Source organism: Rhinopithecus bieti, unplaced genomic scaffold (assembly GCF_001698545.2).
Source record: "Rhinopithecus bieti isolate Rb0 unplaced genomic scaffold, ASM169854v2 scaffold_980, whole genome shotgun sequence".
NCBI lineage: Eukaryota > Metazoa > Chordata > Mammalia > Primates > Cercopithecidae > Rhinopithecus > Rhinopithecus bieti.
In genome coordinates, this window is record NW_016803338.1 from 1,447,532 (window position 1) to 1,470,570 (window position 23,039).

General features: G+C 39.7%; 1 protein-coding gene across 9 annotated transcripts in view; it reads right to left on the bottom strand.

Moving 5' to 3' along the window:
• SPATS2L (spermatogenesis associated serine rich 2 like) overlaps window positions 1-23,039 on the bottom strand; it is a 178,489-nt gene that overhangs the window by 99,225 nt on the left and 56,225 nt on the right. Inside the window, exon 1 of one of the 9 annotated variants that reach the window (XM_017876404.1) lies at window positions 8,839-8,948. The exons of 7 other annotated variants lie outside the window; for them this stretch is intronic. The gene's annotated coding sequence lies outside the window, so the exon portion shown is untranslated. One more of the 9 variants, XM_017876399.1, reaches the window with a different exon arrangement.

Here is a 23,039-nt window from a genome sequence, read left to right on the forward strand (position 1 = left end):
GGGGAGGGATAGCATTAGGAGATATACCTAATGTAAATGATGAGTTAATGGGTGCAGCACACCAACATGACACATGCATACATATGTAACAAACCTGCACGTTGTGCACACGTACCCCAGAACTTAAAGTGTAATAAAAAAGAAAAAGAAAACAAAGAAAACAAAGAAGCAAACAAACAAACAAAAAAAGAAGTTATTTTGTGATATCTGAAGACTTCCTATTTCCTTTACGTATTTGGGTTTTGTCCATAATAAAACTATAGTATGAAAAAAAAAAAAAAGAAAGTAATGGCTAAGGCCACAAATACTTTTGCACCAACCTAATAGTTGGCAAATAACACTTGAATTTTATTTTTACTTATTCCTGCCCCTGAAAGTTACTCACTTGTAAATAAAGGATTCTTTTCTGATTATTTCTAATAGTGAACACGAATGATGTGTGAAGTACAAGAACAAATAATTAGGTGCTTTTGTTTACAAGCCATGGATGGAAAGTGAAGCCTTTCGTTGGTCATTACAAGCCTGCAAGATGGTCTGCAATCATTATATTGGAAGATTTCCGGATGGCTGACTTTCTTATTCAAATGAAAGTTTTAGTATTATGTAAACATACACTGTATATATATGAATTTTTCAGTGTGTGATAGTATATGAATGTGTATATGGGGGTTGGGGGGGAGAAGAGAGAGAGTATACCTAAGAACTATGAAGAACTGAATGGTGACAGCTGAATTTGGTGCCATTAAGAATGAATCTGTGAGCCACAATGCCTTTCAATAGACCAGATCAGCTGATTCTTCTGGACACATCTAATTTTGCCATTACAGATATGTGAAATTTAATAGAAGCTTTTGCTTTGTTTTGCATTTGGGCTTTGATGTCTAGGGTTTGGATATGCAGCATTTTCTAAAGCTGAAATGTTATAATCCGCAGGGGAATCAGGAAGCAATTCCATTGAAGACAGAAAATTCATGAGATCTGAAGACATGGTGACAATGGATGGTAAGCTATATTCATAAGAAAACATACACGCACACACACTCACAACCTCCTTGGCAATTCTTTTTCTCTTTGACCTCAAAGTCTAACTCAAGGAAGACTCTTCTTTGAGACTGATGTTAGTAAGATTAGTTACAATTTTATTCAAATCATAATTTTATTTTTTTGTGGAAGGAAAATGCTGGCCGTGAGCGTAGAATGGGGCTATTTTAAGTTTTCAGATGGGAAGATAAGATAAAATAATTATAGGGACCCATTCCTTGTCCATTTTACTCTCAATTATTTTTCCCATGTGGAAGGCTGCTTCTACAGGCTCTACCTTCCAGGTGGGTTCCAATACCCTCTCCACATCACAGTAAAATAAAATCTTACTGTGGGACAGGCAAGGTTATTCTCAGTGTGTCCTGAAGGTCCTTGTTGAGTGTCTGCACCCTCCCATTGGCACTAGTCCCTCCAGAATGTCCGGAAGCCCACCTTGCCCTTGCATAACATCATGTGCTCATTACCTTTACTGAGCTGACCCTCCCTGCTATGAAAATGAAACTGGGCTGTGTCCCTATTTTGCGATTCTCTTTTCTGCTATGAACTCTATCTGCCCAGTCAGCTCAATTTCATCTGAATCTTAATTGTTTAAAGTAGTCAAGAAACTTTTCAATATATTTTCACCTCATTTCACATGACAGGCCCAGAGTTTAGCAACGTGAAGCCTCAGTCCTCCAAGGTGCAGACATCTAGGTAAGCCCAAGAAGCCTCTAATGCTGTGATTTTTAGGACCTACAGTGAGTAACAGGTGTCCGGGGACGACAGACCTTCTCCCTAACATCTTGGTCATCATGCTTGGTAGTGTATCACTGCCAAACATGACCGAATACTCACACCTTAACATGCATCGACCACAAGAGCTTTTAAATCTATAAGAAAGGTACAGGGATCTTTGACTTCTTGAGAAGAACCTGGTTTCTCCTCGTTATTATCATTTGAAATTGTTATTGGAACAGACCAATTACTGAGGGCTATTCAAGTCCATGGATACATGTTTTATACATACCAATGAATCAACACAAAATTAAGATACTCAGAAATAAAAGTCCTGATACTGGTGCAACATTTCAACAACTTAGACATTTTTTTAAAACTTTTTTCCCTAAAATTGCTATTTAGATTTCAGGAATACCATTACAAACATATATAGATACAATCATCTAATTTTATGTATGTCTTAAAGAAAATAGGGATCAAGGAAATTGTTAAAACTTATTAGGGAAACATATTAGTCATAAAGAAAAGATTTTCACCATTTTAATACATCATCTGTATATACTTTTCTAGGATAAAATTTATGAACCACAAATACGGTTACCACCAATCACTTCAAACACAAAAGTGTATTGAACTGATCACTAAGCAAAAATCTTACACAACATGCATTAACAGTAGCCAGAAAATCTATCAGCTTAGAACAAAGATAAACATTTTTTTATGAAAAATAAACCCAAATAATAGAAATTCTGGTAAATATGTTTGTCTCAGTATTTCCAACTGATACAATTCAACAAAGTTTAATATGTATGACAGTCTGTAAAGTTTTAAAAATACATATTTATGTTTCTAATGCAATCACATAAAACATGCAAAGTTCTATCAATGTACTGAGCTATCAAATCGCTTTCTGACTTGCTTGTCTCCTTTCTCCCTCCTGTTTGATGGTATAGGCAGTAATAAAGTTTCACTTTTGTTTCTCTGAAACCCATTAATGCTCTTAGGTTTACTTTCCTGTTCTCGGGTATTACATCACTTTCCTTGAACTGGATTTAAGAAACCATAGGAAATACATAAGAAAACATTTTGAGTAATGATTTTAACAAAATTTTCAAGGTTATTAATGCAAAATTTCCCATGATTTATAAAAACATAAAAATCATACTGCGTATTTGGGGCCGTTAATAGGGTATTTCATAAATTATCATAATGTAAGCTGGAGTGGGTAAATGCCAAATGTCATGACATATGGCTTAGAGAGGGAAAATGACCAAGTTGGTAGAGATTGGATCGAGTTGAGTTTCCGGCTAATCAAAAGACTTAACCAGGGAGCTCTGAAAAAGTGAGATTTCTGGGCCCCAAGGTCAGTTGGTGTGGGGAAGTTGTGATGAAAAACAGCAACTCCCAGGTCATTTTCATGCAAAGCCAGATTTGAATGTGGCTAGTCTAAAGTGAAATGTGTTGGAAGGGTTTAATAGAGGCCGAATTTCAAAGACTGAGTACTAAAAAAGGAATATAAGCTGTCTCATTAATACTTTTTATATTGATTATATGTTGAAATGGTAGTATTTGATAGATTGGATTAAATAAAATACAATATTAAAATTAATTTCATCCACTTCTTTTCACTTTTTCAATGTGACTGCTAGAAAATGTACGACTGCATGTATGGCTTACGTTATATTTCTATTGGAAAGTACTGTCCCAGAGCAGAGGTTCTTAAAGTGTGGTTCCCAGATGAGTAGCATCAGCATCACCTGGGAACTTGTTAAAGATGCAAATACTCTGCTCCTCACCAGACAGAAAGAGAAGCTCTGGAGGGCAGGGGCAGCACAGCAATCAGTGCTTAACAAGCCATGCACTAGCAAAACCGTGAGAACCACTAGTGTCTCCATCCTGGAACATAAAGAAAGAGCCTCTTCCTTAATCCCAAATATTACACACAAGAAACAGATTCTCATGGAAGCCTAGAGAGATAAGGAGAAGATGAGTTTCCTCCAAATTATGTTGTTAAGGAATAATCTTTTCACAAATACATTATTAATAATAATTAGCACACTTCTGGAGAACTTATGACGTACCAGACACTCTGCTAAGTGCTTGACATACATTTTTTTCATTTTACCATCACAACTCTACAAATAGAAATTAAGATTATCCCCATATTTGCCAGGCGCGGTGGCTCACTCCTGTAATCCCAGCACTTTGGGAAGCCGAGGCGGGCGGATCACCTGAGGTCAGGAGTTCGAGACCCGCCTGGCCAAGATGGTGAAACCCCATCTCTACTTAAAATACAAAAAATTAGCTGGGTGTGGTGGTACACACCTGTAATCCCAGCTACTCGGGAGGCCGAGGCAGGAGAATTGCTTGAACCCAGGAGGTGAAGGTTGCAGTGAGCCAAGATCACGCCACTGCACTCCAGACTGGGGGACACGAGCGAGACTTCATCTCAAAAAAAAAAAAAAAGATTATCCCCATTTTTACATACGTGGAAACTGAAGCACCTTTAAAGAGATCTAGTAACTGCTCAAGGTCCCATAGTAAGTGGCAGGGCCAGGACTCAAACCTAAGGCAGTCCAACTCAGCAAGCCCATGGCCATTGGGCTAATAGCACCTCAAAACCATCATAAATAAGTCACGAGGCTCACTGTCTATGAAATACAGTAAGAACTCCGCCAGGGGAATAAAACCATTCTCCGGGACCTGCCTTCTCAGGCCAGACAGGCCCACGATAATGCCTTGTGCATGCGCAGGACGCACAAACTGCAGCGCGAAACCACTCCACTCACACAGGAATGGGCATAAATTAACTTGTTTTAAAGAAATGGTTATTTTTGGCTGGGCACGATGGCTCACTCCTGTAATCCCAGCACTTTGGGAGGCTGAGGTGGGTGGATCACCTGAGGTCAGGAGTTCGAGATTAGCCTGACCAGTATGACAAAACCTCGTCTCTCCTAAAAATACAAAAATTAGCTGGGCGTGATGGTGTGTGCTTGTAGTCCCAGATGCTTGGGGGGGTAAGGTGCGGGGGGGAAGGGGCTGAGACAGGAGAATTGCTTGAACCCGGGAGGTGGGGCGGAAGTTGCAGTGAGCTGAGATTACATCACTGCACTCCAGGCTGGGCGACAGAGTGAGACTCCATTCGCCACAACACCCCCACCAGAAAAAGGCTGTTTTCCTGCAGATTCCTACCTCAGGTGAAGTTGCAGTTAGTGGGCCCTCAGCCAACAAATTGTTTCTTGTGAGCTGTGATGCTGCCAGTGGCTCCGTGACATTCTGGGGTCTAAAGGTATAACTAATCGAATTACTAACTTAAATTATTAAGTTAGAGTTATTAAAGTGTCTGTGTACCTGACTTTGGTATAGCCTAGACAATGCTATTGAAAATCCTGCATCACTATGATCATGTAGATCCTGAGACATTTTAGACATTTTCTCACGGCTGCTCAGAGGGGAAGAATCAGCACTGATCTTGTGTGTAGGAAGTCAATTATGCCATGTGATTTGAGAAGCAGCAAAAATCTCTCAGGCAAAACAGCATCCAACGGTATCTCTGAGTATGAGCTTCTTAAGAGACATACGCATTTCTACTTAGTTGAAGGCACGTTATTACCTCTGGAAAAAGGTGCACTACCACAGATTAATTTATTTCATTGTCCTACTGCCATCAATTGGCCCTTAGCAGAGAGCAGTGCTCTGAGAGGATGGGAAACAGGACAGGTAAGTTTCAATAGGTGAGAGCTGGAAGGACTTCACATCTGTCTATAAAGGGCACCATTCCTCCTGATGGACCACAGTGTGGCACGAGGGTCTCAGGTCTCCAGGTTGTGGTTTCTTTTGGCTCTTACGTACTACAGGTCTGTACGGGCACTGGGAATTGATGGAAACACTTACAAAGGCGTGGGCGCCGTCTCCAATGATGTACAGTAGTAGGCTATTTCTCTGTACAGGTCACTTTTAAACCAGAGACGAATCATCCAGTGCCCTAAGCACAATCAGGGGCACTTGCATGCCAGCTGAAGAGGGAAACAGTGTTCCTTCTACAAAACTGAGATTTGGTCTAAATTTAGTAGTAGGTATGTTTTCTGTCGCCTAACTGTTCAATTGCCTAATTTCTCTTCCATTTTGTCCCCTCCTTCTTTTCCTTCCATCCTTTGCTACTCCTTATCTGGCATGATAACAACTGAGGTCTCTTCTATTTCAAGTGTTTTTGCTCTTTGTTTCTGTGGTTTAATTTCCATAGTTTAATAAAAGTTCTTGTTCCTCAAAGGAAAGTCGCTTTAATTATTAGGACTGAGAAACATAAAAAATGAAACACAGTGGTGACTGAAATATGAATTTCATATGAAGATACTTAGATTGGTATTTTTTGTTTAATTTGGAGAAGAAAACTCAAGGTTGCATTTTCATTCAAAGACATTTCAATGTACTCAACCCACTGTTAGAACAACTTCACTGAAAAGCATTTTAAGGGCAAATGTCAGAAAAAATTTCACATTTAAAAGCTCTGGCTTGGCCTTTTTTGAAAAGCAGAGTTAGCCTTTGGTTTAGAAATGTCACTGCCTACTAAGTTCTTTGTGGGGGGAAGAAAGAAAATTGAATGTTTTATTTAAACAGGTCATTAAGAGTCAATACTTATGTGAAAAGGCCTGCTTTCAGAGGCAGATAAAAGCTTCCAATCTCTTAGAATATCACTTGAGCAGATCTAGGGCAAGGTGTGCTGATGCAAGTTTGAGACCTTCATGGGAGAACATCTTCACTCAACAGCCCCGAGTGCTGAGTGCTCGTACGGCAGGCAACGTCATCTGCGTGGCGCACACTGTTGTATATGCTGCACGTACACGGCAGAGAGAAACACAAAGTGCACTTTATGGCAGTCCAGCTTTGAATTTTCCATTTCAGTACTGGCAAATGCTTATGAATGAAGATTAACCATTTTTGCATAAAGTGCCAAACCACCTCCCCACAGCAGCAGAATGCAAATGGGCACAAAAGAGCAAAGGACAGCTAAAATAAATGCGGCAGATCTAAGGCAGTGCAAGCACAGGGGGAGGAGGACGCATGGCAGGCTTTATTAGCATTCACCTACGGCATGGTTTTTCTATTTAATTTGAAATTATTTCATTTCATAGGTCTCTGCTGACTTGAGAATATAAATAAATGGCTTTTTCTAAAAGTGACCCAACGCTGGCTCCTATAAGGATCTGCTTCTGATTGCTGGGCTTTAAAGCAAACATGTGTTTCCATAGAGATGTGGGCGACCCAGACCTGGTGCAAGTACCCACTTGTATTAGCAACTCAATTATACTCGGTTCTTTTAAGATGCGATGATGTAAGCTCAAGTCTTTAAAATATGCCCATCCTCAGAGACGTCTCAGGAAAGGTGAAGTGGCCAACGTTATGTGAAGCAGAAAAGAGGTTCAGCAGAATAAATGCCACCCTCTTCAAGCACACTGTAATTGGTTCTCTCCCTGCAGAGCACACTGCTTTGCTCCCCCATCCCCCCAACCGCCCGCTGGCAAATCCCAAATCCCAGAGGGGTTTGGACAAAAGATCAAACATAGTTCTTTATACTCCAGAGCCCCAAGTACTTTACTACAAACTCCCCAATGTTGAAAAAGAAATATCATGTGTTCCCTTTCTTCCTTTCCTTCCCCCATCTCTTCAGCCATGGGCAATTCCTACAGAAAGGGCAATGTTTTTTCTTATAATTTGACAAACATTCATTAAACACCGACAATGCGCCAGGGTCTGTGGGGGAATGCTGGCAGTGGTTAAAGTTACACTTACTGAACTCTTACCGTATACCCAGCACTGCTCTAAGCACGTTCCATGTATTAACTCCTATTATTCTCAGAATCGCCCTAAGCAGTGTATACTTCTATTTTCGTTATCACCATTTTATAGAAAAATAAACGTGAGCACAGAGAGGTAAGCTACTCACTAAGTCACAGAGTTATTCAGTCCCTGGTTGAGCTAAGATTTGAACTTACATCTCCTGGCTCCAGAGCTCTTGGCCCCAAAGGAGCTTACAGGTCAATGATGAAGACAGATATGTACACAAAAACACAGGAGAATGCCAGGCAAGGAAGTGGGGAAGGAAATGACATTGAGAACTAAAAGAATTACAGTTGGAATTCAGCTGGCTCAAGGTTCTGGGCACGGCAACACTGGGGCTGTGGTCTGTCCAGCTCAAAAGTCCCATCCCAGAGGGTCGGGTGCAAAAGTATTCGAGGCACGCTTGCCGTTAGTGGGATTGGGGATGGGGCTGTATGCTTTTTAAACTTGTAATGGCATCTTTACAAGGACAACACTGCATACTCATGTCCAAAGAAAACATGGATTATGGTTCTGCAATATAACTCCGGACCGGCAAAGAGAACCCCTAACTAAATCTGGCAAACAAAAGCTCTGTGTTTATAGCTAACTCTGGGAAGCTGGCTCGGTTGTCATGGAATAAAAACGCGGAAGAGGAACCCATCATCTCTTCACAGCACATTCTGGTTTCAAAAACCTCTGTTCCAACCAACTCACAGTATCCTAATTCACTGAGTCAGAACTCTCCTAGTAAACATTTAATAATTTTCTCTAAGTGGCAGAGAAAGTCAGGTTCTTCCTAGTTCCTTGAAATGTTACTGGCACTAGCTGAACAAAAACAGTATATGATGTACTACCTTAAACACACTGGCACTTGGTGGGAAAGAAATACGGGGGAGCGAAGGCAGGGCTTAGACTTCCAGCTGCAAAGCGTCCCCAAGCAGCCAGCCCTCTTTCCCACCCCATTACTGCTCTTCTTACGGCCTCCCAGAAAATGTAACCTCAACTCACTTTTTAAGGTTTCCTTGCGCTCCAAATCAGGGCTCTCAGTCCCGTTTCCAGCGACTGGCTTTCTCAGGAGGCAGATAAGCTCTGTTCCCCCACTGGCCACCTTTATCAACTTGCTTTTACTGTGACCAGTAAGTCATCTCAGTAGTGACGAATGTGGAGGCAGAACCCAGGGTAGTAGCAGGATCTTGGGCGTGTCTGAGTAATCAGCAGTGGGCTGGTGGCCTTGGCCACCTGATCAACAGGAAGACTCACCTTCAGAAAGACTGCTTGTTTCTTTTTTGTGAAACTGCCCAGTATTTTTGCCTTCAGGCTCCTGTTAGTGAATGCCAACTCTTCATCCTTCTTATCTTAGGGAAGGTATAGCTCTAAGACTGAACTTGCAACCTTTACACTGACTGCCCCTGAGGCTGAGGAGGTTTAGGCTGGGACTGTAGTCATCATTCCAAAGGTCAGTTTCTGGGCATGATTGTCTGCTAAGGGCTTCTTATCTTCCGGGAGACACCAGGACAGGCATATCAATCAGTTAGTACACATTCTAGCACTGCACCCTGACACCAGTTCCTGGTTCTACACCTAATTGAAAACATCTGTTAGCTAATTTTGCATTAAATGGAAAATGTACAAACCATGTCCAGGGGTATACATTTTATAAAGGGGCATGTGTTCACACAAGGAAGTGAAGTTCTTGCCTGATGTTTATTCAGTTTAACAGCAAAACACCAGGGTGAGAAGCATGTGGTAGAGTACATTTGGGGCAGAGCGGAGAAGGGTTTCTTACCTGTCAGACCTGCTCCATCTATACACACATTAATCCTATACATGTTACCTGTTCACTCGTTTGAGTTTTAGAAATCTAACACATACATTCTACATGTTCTTAGAAAGGCTTACTTCCCTCTTGGATCAGGCCCCACCATCAGAGCCCATCTAGCTGACCACACGCAGGCAGTTGGCCTAGAAAGTTGCTACCACCAGCCCTGTGCCTCTGTCACCAAGCACAGGATCTTGGGCCCTTAAATATTCTCAAAGAGTAAACACTGCCTATTTTCTGCAATACAGATTATTCCTTATGTGCTTATGACCGAAAACAAGCAATTACAATTCACCAAGATTGAATCCCAGCTCTGTCTCTTACTAGTTTTGGGATTTGGGCAAGTACCTTGATCTAGGCCGTGTTTCCTCATCAGTAAAGTGGGGATAATAATAGTAACTATGGCACAGGGCGGTAAGAAGGATGAAATGAGTTCATGTTTGTAAAGTGATTACAACAGTGCCTGGCACACAGCAAGTGCTATAAAAGTGCTATAAAATAATATAAATAGATTCCCTCACAGCTCATGTGGTGGCTTTCCCACTGTCCTCATTTTACAGGTGAGAATCTAAGGATTATGAGGTTACCAACATGCATCCAGCCAGTAACAGAGCCGGACCTTGAAACCTGACCTTCTGACCACAAATTGTCCTGGTGTGGCTACACCCGTCCCTTTTCCAACTCACACTGTCACCTGATGGGAGAGGTGGGGTGACTCGAGAGAGGAGAGGGTGGCGGCCCGAGGCTAGAGGCCTGACTGCAGCCCTGTGAAGGGAATATGAACTCTTAGGGCTCTGTCTGTGTCCACAGGGTCATTTGTTTTCCATGCTTTTAAAATAGCTGCACTGGCAGAAGCAAATCCATTACTACAATATCACTTCCCCATAGAATGGATCGGAAACCCATGTCAGGTCACGGTTTCCTGCCTTGTAGCTATCAGATGTGCTCAGTGCTTTTGTGACCAAATTCACAGCTTAAGGTACTTGTCTTCAGAGGACAATAAACAGTCATAACATAGAAAGAGCAAAGTTCAAATAAAGCCTTGGAGCTAATAAGGGAACGATCTAAAAATTACTAAACCTCTTTCCATACATGATTTCAAGTAATTGTATCAACATGAATAAAAGAAAGAATTTGTATGATTTTAATTCCCTTTAGTTTATTCTAATGCAGTCACAGATAATAAAAACTCATTTTGATCATTTAGTATACGCTCAAGATTCATTCTAGGGGGTCATATTTACTATCTTAGTGAACTTTCAATTTCTAGCTGTAATACAAAATAGAAATTTATCACCTGAAATATGCTGTAATGGGAAATTAATAAATACTTTTAAAGTGCTTCAAGTATACAAGACTTTAACAGATTTAATACATTACAAAAAAATTCCTTCCTTTTAAAAAGACTGCTTCTGACAAATTCTACTTTGCCTTTCTCTCTTCCAAAGTTCCAAATACAATGCCTTTGACAAGCTAAGTATTCAATGAAGACACATGGAAAGAAAGGAATAAATGTCCTCTCATTTTTATTCTTCTTGTCTTGCTTGCAATGAATTTTTAATAATTTTTTCTCCAGTTTTTAACCCTTCATACTAAGTTATCACTTTAAATGCCACCCTTTTAAAACCAGCATTGTCAGGCCGGGCACAGTCACTCACACTTGTAATCCCAGCACTTTGGGAGGCTGAGGTGGGTGGATCCCTTGAGTTCAGGAGTTCGAGAGCAGCCTGGGCAACATGGTGAAACCCTCTCTCTACTAAAAATACTAAAATTAGCCAGGCGTGGTTGCATGTGCCTGTAGTCCCAGCTACTAGGGAAGCTGAAGTGGGAGGATCACTTGAGCCCAGGAGGTCGAGGCTACAGTGAGCTGTGATCATGCCCCCGGCACTCCAGCCTGGGTGACACAGTGAGACCCTATCTCAAAAAACAAAAAACCCAGTATTATCCAATATTGTTTTAGCCATATCATTTCACACACCTTCCAATCCACTCTGCTCTTCCTCCCAGCATACCTCCAACCTTGCAATATCTTTTAGTCATTATCAGAGTCAAGGTCTAATCATGAGCACCCAAACCCTCTATATCTTCCTTATTGGGCCCCATGTATCCCCTTTAACCTGGTAACTTGTCCAGCATCTTTTACTGATTTTATTTCTTCTTAATGTAGAGGCTTATACCCAGGATAAAGTCACTAGACTATAGCTCTCTAGTTCCTCTCCATCAAAGTCAACACTTTTGTCCAAAAACGAAAGACTGAAATTCACCTTTTCTATGGAGTATGAAAAAAAAATTCATTTTCACCCAATGCTAAACACATTTAACCATTAGCCTCACTCCTATATACCCATGTAACTCCAGCATAGATGGGGATTTTCATTGCTGTTGGCACCTACATGCACTTAACGGACCCTTCATAAACTATCTCATGGTCTGCCTTGGCCACACTTAGTTTGTAGCATAAAAGGCTGGAGAGCAGACACTCATCTGGCCTTTGCACGGAGCTCTGGCCTGCCCTATGGCTCAACTCACGCTGCGGGAAGTTCAGAAAGTACCAGATGCTTCCAATGGTGTACAAGCATTAGCAATACATAGTTTAATCTCTTCCAAATCATTTTCCTAAAGATTGAATGAATCAAAACTTTTAATACAGTGGCTCAAATAATGCACAGGCCTCTCAGCTAAATATAATACCACACATTATTTACCTCTGGAAGACTTTAGTAGTTATTCGATCTACCTAACACCAATTTTGAGGTGTAAATGTATTAGGTTTTGATCACCTGTTTGGTGAAGTAGATCCATCTCTCACAGCTTTGATTCCATTTATACCCATTCTTGGCTGATTTGTAGAGACAAATAATTAGGAATGTTTTATTTTACTAATGCTAACAATTTTATTATCTAACTGTGGAACATGTCCTTTGAGTGTGCTTCCTCTGGGCCAGACCCTACGTGTAGAGGGTGTCTGTGTGCGTGTGTCCCTATGAGAACTGAGACTCAATGCCCATTCTTGGTGGGGGTATATATTGTCATGCACGGGGGTATTAAAACCAAGAGAAATAAGAATGTTTAACAAAATAGTAAACAAATCATTCTGAAATGATTATAACCATGTACATAAAGTGGCTTCTGGAGGAATGAGATGGCTTTAGTTTAGGTGAGCTTAATCAAAGAGGGCTTCAGAGAGGGAGTGCTCTTTTGCACTACTTTGAGGCAATACTGGCAATGATGGGAATGGCACTGCAGGTATGAGGAAGAGCGAAAATGAAACTTCGCTTGCAGAAACAGTGACTAATGTGTAAAGTCAGAAAGAAAACCTACCTGCTTAGTACACATAAGTCAATTAATAAATATTTACTGGGAGTCCACGATTTATCTCTGCTAGATGCAATGTGTTTAGTTAACTATGATGCAGTATAATTTTAAGATTGGCTCCTGCAGGGAGATAAGATTAGCAGGCAGTAAGCAATGAGATGACATTAGAAGGCAGTATTTGGAGGAGGTGTCTATGTGGTATGGTTTACATTTGTTCTGTTCATAATGCAGCTAAAGGTAATATCCTTGCTTCATTATTCTTTTAGTAAATGGGAAAGTTCCTTCTCATCCTATCCCAGCCCAATTCTCCCTCCCACCCCACTGTCATTTTTGGTTACATGGTTCTTAATCTAGACCTTATGCATTTTCTCTGTTATTCTTAAAATGCCGAATTGAAAACAGGATCTTTTAAAATAACTTCCAATTGGTGCAAGCTGACTTTCCGTACTTTTAGTTTTGTAAAAATACATGCTTTAATCTGACAAATATTAAAGGGCTCCAAAACAAATAAAACTATATAGGTGAATTATACTTACCTCTAGGAAAGTAACTCAAACTGTATTTAACATTCCATATGGTTTTATTTTTACCTGATTTTACATCCTGTGAGATGAGTAACACCAAATATTATATAACTTACCAAACTCAGTCTGGAAAAAGAGATAACCAGACACTGAAAAGACACTCTTGTTTGTTTTACCAAATGTTCTCTTAAAAATGTGAGAAGGTAGTAGAAAGGGAAAATGTTGTCAAAACTTAAATCTACATTTGTATCTATTTCTGAATGGCTACCAGCCAGTCTTTAAGTCTTGGTTTCATTTTTCGTTCCAAGCTTTCGAATGATACTTGACTAGACAGAATGAGACCACTCTAGATGTCTCATAGAGAACATAGGGTTAGGATTGAGGAAAGACTCTAATGGTCACAGTATTAGTCAGTTTTCTTCTTCTTCTTCTTTTTTTTTTTTTGGCAGTCAAATTTAGCACAGGGGGATTAAACGCCAACTTTAGTGACACTAATGTTAGTAAGTTCTGATAACCCACTACCATCAGACCAACCTAGTCAGTTTTTGAAGAATCCTAAAGCCATGCTGTATGGTGGGGAAAAATTAATTTAGCTTACGACAAAGCATTCTCCTTCAAGCCTCCGAATAATCAGTCTCTTGCTTTACAAAGACTTCTTGGGTCTGACAGCTCTGCCATGCCTTTAGCAATAGCTGTCATTTACTGACCACAGTCATTCATTCATTCAGTATTCATTTTAGCACTTAGTGGGTATCTGCTCTGAGCCACGTACCATCCTAGGTGCTGGGGATACAACAGTGAAGAAACCAAACAAAACCCTCTTTAGGCACCACACTGAATGATTCTATTTCACTGAGACCTCACAACGTACCTGCATGTAGGTATTATTATCTCCATTTTAGAGATGAGGGAACTAAGGCTTATATGTTAAGGCCCAGGTTCCAAAGCTAGTCAATAGCAAGGCTAAGACTGAAACCTCTCAAACTAACTCCCAAGCTGGTCCTCATTCCACTAGTCTGGTGCCATTGTTTTGGTTCAATACAAATAAAAGGAATATGTAGCTTAAAAATTATTTAGAGGGTTCATTCCAGTTGCAACATCTTAGTACTCACAAAAATTAGAATTGTAGATGTAAAGCCAGCTTGGCAAAAATGCCAAAGGGGGAAGGAAAATTATCAATGGGAGGAACAACATTTTCTCAGTGCTTTAAATTTTGCTCTCCACTTCCCACTGAGGACAAATCACCCTTTGTCCTCAAAGGGTGATGGAATACCCTTTCCCGGGCCACCTGCCACATTCTTTCTCACCCATTCCTTAACTTACTATCTCCTTATGTTCCATTCCCTTTATTCCTGTTACATTTGGTGTCATTAAAGGGCAGGTGAAGCTGTCCTGGGAGGTAGTGAGACTCCTGTCACAGAATCTGTTCAAGCAGAAGCTGGCTGGCCACTGAATGAGAATGATGGAAAGGGAATTCACTTACAGTTCGGGAAGATGGGGCACCTCTGCCTTGTAACTCCAGAATTCCAAAGGGAGAAACAATGTTGTTTTTGCAGTCTCTTCCCCTGAGTTTACCATGAGGCATCTGGAGTGGTCTCATTCTGTCTTAGTTATGTGTTGTCTGAAAGCTTGAAGCAAAAACTGAAGCCAAGTCAAGTCCAGCTGATACCTACAAGGTACACTCTCAGAAGTCAATTATTTCCTTTGGGTTTTTATGCCTGGGAGTCTGAGATGTCATGCAAAGAGTCTTTCTTTCTGCAGGCAGGGCCAGAAATGCCTCAAATCTACGGCTTTGTTAGAAAATACGGTATGACTTACCATTCGAAGCAAAATCTAAAGAAGCTGTTGGACGACACAAACAAATACCTTCTAACGGACTTTTCATGTTTGGTTTGGTTTGTAACTCAACCCAACTTTCATGAGAAGCATCTCTTGGTCCTAATGTACCCACAATCTGCAAGCTGGTGAAGCTTCAACATTGAACTCAACATCCAGTAACTGTTTACTCTTCTGGAGTCCTGCGACTCTACGTATAAGGGAATTTATACATTCCTAAACTAATTTGTAGGTAAGACATTTTGTCTTGGCAGATCTTGAGAACTTTATTCTTGAGAGTGCACTTATTCCTCATTTGACACAGTCTGGAGTCTTCATACATACACCTGAGCTATAAGTTAATCCCCCAATCAACATCTTCATTAAATAGTCCTCCAGACCTTGCTCAAATATATTCTACAATGGGGATCCATGCCTCCTAAAAGAGCTTTTTCTGTACAAGTCTACTTGTGACTAAACCCTTGGCTAAGATGGAATCAACTGCCTTCCATGAATATGCTAGCTTTGCCTTCAGACACTCCTTCAATCTGGTCACTCTTCCAAAACTCCCAGATTCATCTTACGTATGCTTTCCTCTATCCTAGTACACAATTGTTCATTGAATTGAAGGATGTCAATGTTGGAAAGAACTTTATATAATACATTCCTAAACAAATTTGTGGGTAAGACATTTTGTCTTGTCAGAACTTGAGAACTTTATTCTTCCCACCCTGAGATACATATATATACTCAGTGGTTTTATTCATTTTTTTAATGCAGCCTAGGATTGCATTTTCTTGACAATCACATCATGGTATACACTGATCATGAGTCTCAACCCTGTCTCTACTAAAAATACAAAAATTCGTCAGGCATGGTGGTGTACACCTGTTATCCTAGCTACCCGGAGGCTAAGGCAGGAAAACTGCCTAAATCTAGGAGACTCAGGCTGCAGTGAGCTGAGATCACACCACTCTACTCCAGCCTGGGTGACAGTGCGAAACTCCGTCTCAAAAAATAAATAAATAGAATGAATAAATAAATGTTCTTTTATATTATGAATTAATTTGAACATGCCCTTTGCAGCCATAACTCTCTCTCTCTCTCTCTTGTTTTTTTTTTTTAGAACTATCAAATCTCTAATTCTAATCATTCAAACAGTTATGGACTGTTAGACTTGGAGTATGTGTGTGTGTGAGACAGAATGTGTACATTAACTTTGATAATTTGGAAACATAATCATGATTATATTATCACAATTTCATTGTTTATTCTTTCATTTTTTACATATGCACACATATTTCACATATGCATATGTAAAACTTACTGGTATCAGCTACGTGCCAAGTACTGTTTGAGGAGCTTCAGGAGTACCTAGAAAGAGCCCTAATTTGAATGTAGAGGTGGGCTTCCCATCTCTTCAGTTATCTTCTCTTTTAGAGCCTCAGGCTATAGAACCGTATCTTCTTCTTCTCTGAACTATCTGGGAGTTCCCCTGAAGTCTGTAATACATGTCTGCCATATCCACCATCTGCTCCTTAGCGCAAAAACTTAAACATTGTGGTCACAATCCTCCAAGTGCTGGCCTACAGCAGACACTCAATATGTATTTATCGAATAAATTGATAAAGGTTCCTTCTACTTTTATCAACCAATCTTTTCTTGGTTAAAATTAGGTCCAATATAGCAGTTCCCTTCATTTCCGTTACTTCCCTAGAGAGAAAATGGCAGTGAGGCAAATTAGTATCTGAGACCCCACTTTCATTTAAATATGAATAAGACTTCGAGCAGATGCCCAAATAGCTTAAGTCTTTCATCGCTCTTATTACCTCAGTGTCATTTTTGTACATTATAGCAGAACTAAATCATACCGATGCCCAATATGACTGAATGGTCTAAGTTCATTTAGTCAACTAAACTATGTATTGTCCACCACATGTGAGGAACTGTCCTGGACACTGCATTTTTTTCTTCTTCCTTTTAACTTCACCAAGCATGCATCTTCTTTTGGGTTTTTGGATTCTCACACCTCTGCCTCCCTGAGAAGTTCGGGATTCCTGCTCCACGGAAACAACTTCTGTTTCTGCTCTGTTACAAATCCTGCCATTCATCAACTTTTTTTTAGGGCAGATTAGTTAAAGCCAGGTTTCTCAACTTTTTTTTAACGAAAACTTTCTTAATTTCTTATAATGCTGTTTTAAATACCAAATTAAGTATAGTAATTTAAAAATCAGAAACATGAGACAAAATACTACATTGTTTATAAACTACAACTCTTACCACTAGCATACCAATTAGGAACCATTTATCTGAATCTGAAAATAAATAACATTTTTAAAGAATATAGCCAAATTTATAATGTGATTCAGTTGATCATCAACATGATCAGTAACTTTTAGGATTCGAACTTTCATTTACACACCCATTTACTCTATATGTAGCATAAAAATTGGAATTCACTTTCAATACTAGGATATGTAAATATGGGCATTCCTTTCCTAACTTCTTCAACCTACTTTTTAGAAAGTAATTTAAGTAATCTATAATCAAATTCAAACACTGCACTCAAACCACATAATTTATTTTCTATATGAAATAAAGATATACTCTTATTTTCTTGAAAAGTATAGATTTTCATCTGGGCTTCTGTACCAAGATTTTGAGTCATCAGATCATTTTCATTGACTATGATTTCAGTACAGAATAACTTGTGTGCACAGAAACAACAAATCAATTTGTCTTTGCTGTTTTCCTGGTGTATTGCTGAAAGACTGTGTTCTGTCCACACGAGGTCATGGCCCTGACCTGGAAGTGGATTTTGCTGAGTAAGCAGGTCAGAGATTATCATGATTGCAAAATAAGCAAGAAGGCATGAAAGTAATGAAGAAAGACAGAGTTGGGGGAAAAAACCAACTTAATGTTAGTTAGCCTATAAGCTAAGCTAAACACAGTTTTTGCCCAAAGATAAAAGAAATTCTGTATGGGGCAAGAAAATGTTTAATGAAATACAGACTAAAATTTATCTGTAGTTAGTTTACTTAGAATACTGATGTTTTATCCTCTCAGGTATATCTTTTCAATAACATTAAGACTTTGCAGTAAGGTTAAGAAGTAATTTCTGAAAAGCGTTTAGTCTGTTTTTGAGTCTTCAATTAGTGACAGTCACCAGCAAATGTTGAGCAAATTTTGGAAAAATTAATTGCACCTATAGAAAGTCTTAGTAAATTACTACTTTGGTTTATTATGTACTATATATTAATAAAACATCTAAGTGTGTTTAATTTACTAGCAAGAAGTACCTGAGACATGGTGAGATTTTGATTCTATGGTAATAAGCTTTAGGAATGTAGAAAACAACATCTTATAATCTGTAAGCCTCCAATACAATCTGGCAGTGTGACATGGATTCCTCCATTAATTAGGAGTTAGCTGAGCAGACATCACATGTGAGCTACTGCAATTATTTACAATTAATATTGCACATTTTTACTGCTGGCATGTTAGTTTGCATTTTCCTTTTATTTTCATATCAAATATTTCACACAGTCATGGTATTATACCGATTACCAACTCAAGTCCATCAATAATCATCAATATTTGCAGACTTTTTTCTTATTGATACTGCTGTTTTTACATACTAGTTTATTTAATTATATTCACTTGAAATTCTTACTTAGTATAACAAGATTTCATTAACTCTCTCTAGGTAAAAAACAAACGGATATAAGAATAAGAAAGCAGACATAAGCAGAATTTATTTCTTCAGGCTCAAAAGCCTTCTTTTGAGTGTGCCAATCAGTCTAAATGAAGAGGACATTCTATGATAAGTAAGCCCTTGGGATCAAGGACAGAAACATCAGCCCAAAATAGGTATGAATCCGTTGACTGTTAATGTATGTAAGTGGATAGGGTGAAATAATTAATCCCTGTTCAAGAAGTCCAGGCAATCCTCCCAACTTGTACTTTGCAAGATATGATTGTTGATTTCTGGTTCTGGGACAGCTAATGAGTTGCATTAGAATCCCAGTATGTTCATGTTTGAAAAGAACTCCCTAGCATCTCAACAAAATTTCCCTTTTTATAAATGAGGAAACTGAGGCTGTATGGACAGAAGGAACTTGATGAAAGTCACACTACTAGAAAGTAGCAGGGCCAGGACTTAAAACACAGGTCTTCCATTTTTATTCATTCAAGAAAATTTTATTGAGCATCTCCTATGTATATAGGCTTGTGCTGAGTCCCAGTTAGAAGAACAGTACATGAAGTACAATCCCTAGCTTCAAGGAACTTTGATTTTAGTGAGGGTTACCAGACAAGTGAACAGAAAACAATACAATACGAGTTATTCTAGGGGAAGCACAAAGTTTTATTAGACCACTTTGAGTTGGGCAAACAACAAAAATTAGGAGGGTCAAGGAAAGCTTCCAGGTCGATGTCAGGTTTAAGCTGGGCCCTGAAGTAGCTAGGTGAATGGGGCACAGTGAAGAAGAAAGAAAAAGGAAGAACATGATCCTCAGAAAAAAAGAAATACCCTAAGAATAAGGCCATAATGTTTCTGGCTAATCCATTATCCATATTAACACTTTGTTAGCCTAAGTATATCACAGTAGAGTCTGATCATCTCTGAGTTCACAGACAGAGTCCAATGTACAGACTTTGAAGACTGAAAACCAGGCTTTGAAACATGGCCTCAATTGAGAAGTCCTGCATAGGCAACCAGCCAGTGGCAGCCCCACAGTGGTCACATTGCTGTCCCAGCCAAGCGGGTACAGCTGTCACCCTCCTTGAGCCCCATGGTCTTTGGCTGTAAACAGGCGTAATTGCCGTCTATTTGTCTATTTCATAGTGATGTTGTGATGATGCTCCCCTTTCTCAGCGGGAAACAGAAGTAATAATATGTATTTCACAGTGATTTTGTGTGCATTAAAAGATAACATAAGTAAACCCACATAATATTAGCACTTGGGTAGTAGGAATACAATTCTGTTGGTTTCTTGTCCTGTGATAATGCAAAAGCAGTTCTCTGGGAATCTGACTGACCCAGCAAAGACAGAGGAAAACCTGTGGCCTTCACTTTATTCACTTACACCAGGATCTACCCAACTGACTTAACTGACCTGAAGGACGTCAATGAATGTCAGATTGTGAAGATTCTCCTTTTTAGAGAGACTTTCTTAATCATTAAAACAAAACAAAAATAAGAAAACAATACACGGAGTTTATTCTTCCAGCCCAGTCATCCCTGAACTGTAATGCCTCACTCGAGAATGCCCACTCCACCTGGGACTGCCCTGCACTCACCGGGATGACGGGCAACTGCTTCTCTGCTCCCTGCTGGGAGCTTCCCTCCCCTACCTCTCCACAGACCCCAATAAGCCTTCAGACATTCCTGCAGTCCAGGCAGAAAGGAGAAAGAAAATACAGGGAGAATTACTTTGGGGAAGGACATACAAGTGGGTGGTACCTGGATGGCACTAGAATAAATTTCCCATAACTTGGCAACAAGTGAAATAAAAATATCTTCTGAGAGTTGATATATAAAATCAACGAATGATGAATCCTAGGAAAGACTTTAAAGTCCCCTTAAAGTGACCAGGCCAGTACAAGGCTTGACTGTCGCCACTGACATAAAGAAAGAAGTCCATTGGCAACCTAAACATGGGAACAGGGCACTCAGAGGGAAATCTTACCCATCTGAACACTGGCAAGGCTGAGATACATCACTGTGTTCCCTATGCTAAGTACTTCTCACAAATTATTTTATTTAGCAATTACAACAAACCAGTGACATAGCTCATTCTATTCTTTTTAAAAACAGGAGAGGAAACAGTGTTTCCTAGTGCTGCTGTAACACATTAGCACACATTTAGTGGCTTAAGATAACACAAATTTATTACTTTACAGTTTTGTAAGTCAGAAGTCTGACAAGGATCCTTTTTGGAAGCTCTAGGGGAGGATCTGTTTCCTTGCCCTTTCTAGATTCTAGAGGCCACCCACCTTCTTTAGCTCATGTCTCCTTCCCCCATCTTCAAAGCCTGCAGTGTCCCATCTCTCTGACCATTCTTCCATAGTAACATCTCCCTCTGACTCTGAGCTCAGTCATAATATCTGATTTTTTTTCACTCTCCAAGAACAATTTTCACACCCTTGAGGGCAATATTGCCCCTGCTGAGAATTCATGATTTATTCAAACAGGAATATTAATACTGAAGTGAGTGCCTGTTGCTGATCTTCCACCACAACCTCCCCAATTTTCCTTCCTCTGGTATGTGCCAGCCATGCAGTTGGAGACTGATCCAAGGCTTTAAGCTTTGACCACAGAAATTGATGCAGAAAAGGTATATACTAAAGCACTCAGCCAATGAGACTTTTCATTATTTTGTTTTCTCTACAACAGACAGTAGAAATGCTAACATTTGTATATCAAACAAATGACCAGCTATGAAACATATTTTCAATGTAATTTTTAATATCCTCTGTACACTTAAATTAATCCAATTCTTAGGAAGAGCTATGTATTTATTTCTTGGTCCTAGTTAAAATAATGAATGTCCTTGAGCTAATTCTGCCATGGTTTTTATTACTTTTCTCAATAACAAAAGCCAGAAACAAAATTTGATGTTGCTTCTAGGTGTTTAAATAGATAAAAATCAGCATGACTGTCAAAATCCATGTTGGTCTTGTCAGGTTGACAGGAAAACCAGGGTTACAACTGAAGAAGATGAATATGGACACTAACAGGAAAAAGTGCTTGGCTAGTCAAGTAAACAAATAAGAAACGTAAGTCTCCAATAGAGTATGTATAGCACTGCACTATAACAAGCAAACTGTCTCTTTATGATTATTTTCCTAGAGAAGACATTGCTAAAGTAATGCAGATTTTATAATGAGGTGGTAGTAGTAGTATAACTATAAAAAAAACTTTAAATTTTCATTCATTAGCATTTTAAAAGTTTAATTTTCATCATTAAAGGCCTCAAATATACATTACTGCCCCTTTCAGAGACATGTAGCGATAACTGAGACTAATAGAAGGATCTGAATCAAGGGGCAATGGCAGTATGGCTTCTGCGGCCTAAAATCACAGTGATCATGCATGTGATCTTGGTTTTATACTGAACCTCTCTGGCCTGAAAACTGTATCTAGAAAATTTATTCAATTGTACAGTAGCAAAATATATTCTTGGCGGTTAAGTTTCAAATTATTTTCCAGCAGGAGGAGAGGTATATCTCATCATTGAACTGGAGGCCTGAGAGCCACAAAGTTGCAACACCAACCTGCCACTGCAGAGCGACATTTTCTCCTTCTTTATATCCTCAGGTATTTTTTACTTTGCTTGCTAGTCCCCTAGCTGAACTCGGGGTCAAAACACGCTGCTCAGGTTGGCGCTATAAAGCCACAGGCAAAGCAAACTGTTGTCCCCCAAATCCATTACTTCCTTCCACCTGGGTGCACAGTCACCCATCTAAAGGTCATAATTTCCATCCTCCCTTGCAATTAAGTATCTTCATGTAGCTAAGTCCTGGCCAATGGAATGTGAATGGAAGTAATACGCAAAACTTCGGGGTTGTACCTTTAAAAGGAAGGGGTGTGCTTCCTACTTCCTTTTGTCCCCTTCTTGCCAGCTGAAGTGTGACAAGAACTTGAAATGGAAGCCATAAAGTAAGGACGACAGGACAACCTGCCAGGAAGACTGTGCAGCTCCCCCACCAGCCTGTATGCCTAGACTGTGAAATGAGGGAGAAACAGACTTTTGTGTTTCTAAGCCAGTGTTGTTTGCATTTATCTCGGCAGCCAAATTGGTAACAAAACTAATATTTAATCCAGAAATTTCCTGCACTCCAGCATTCACAACTCTTCTTTTTTCAAGACAAGGCATGTCTCTGTTGTCCAGGCTGGAGTGCAGTGGCTCCATCACAGCTACTTGCAGCCTCAACTTCCCAGGCTGAAGCAATCCTCTTGCCTCAGTCTCCCGAGGAGCTGGCAT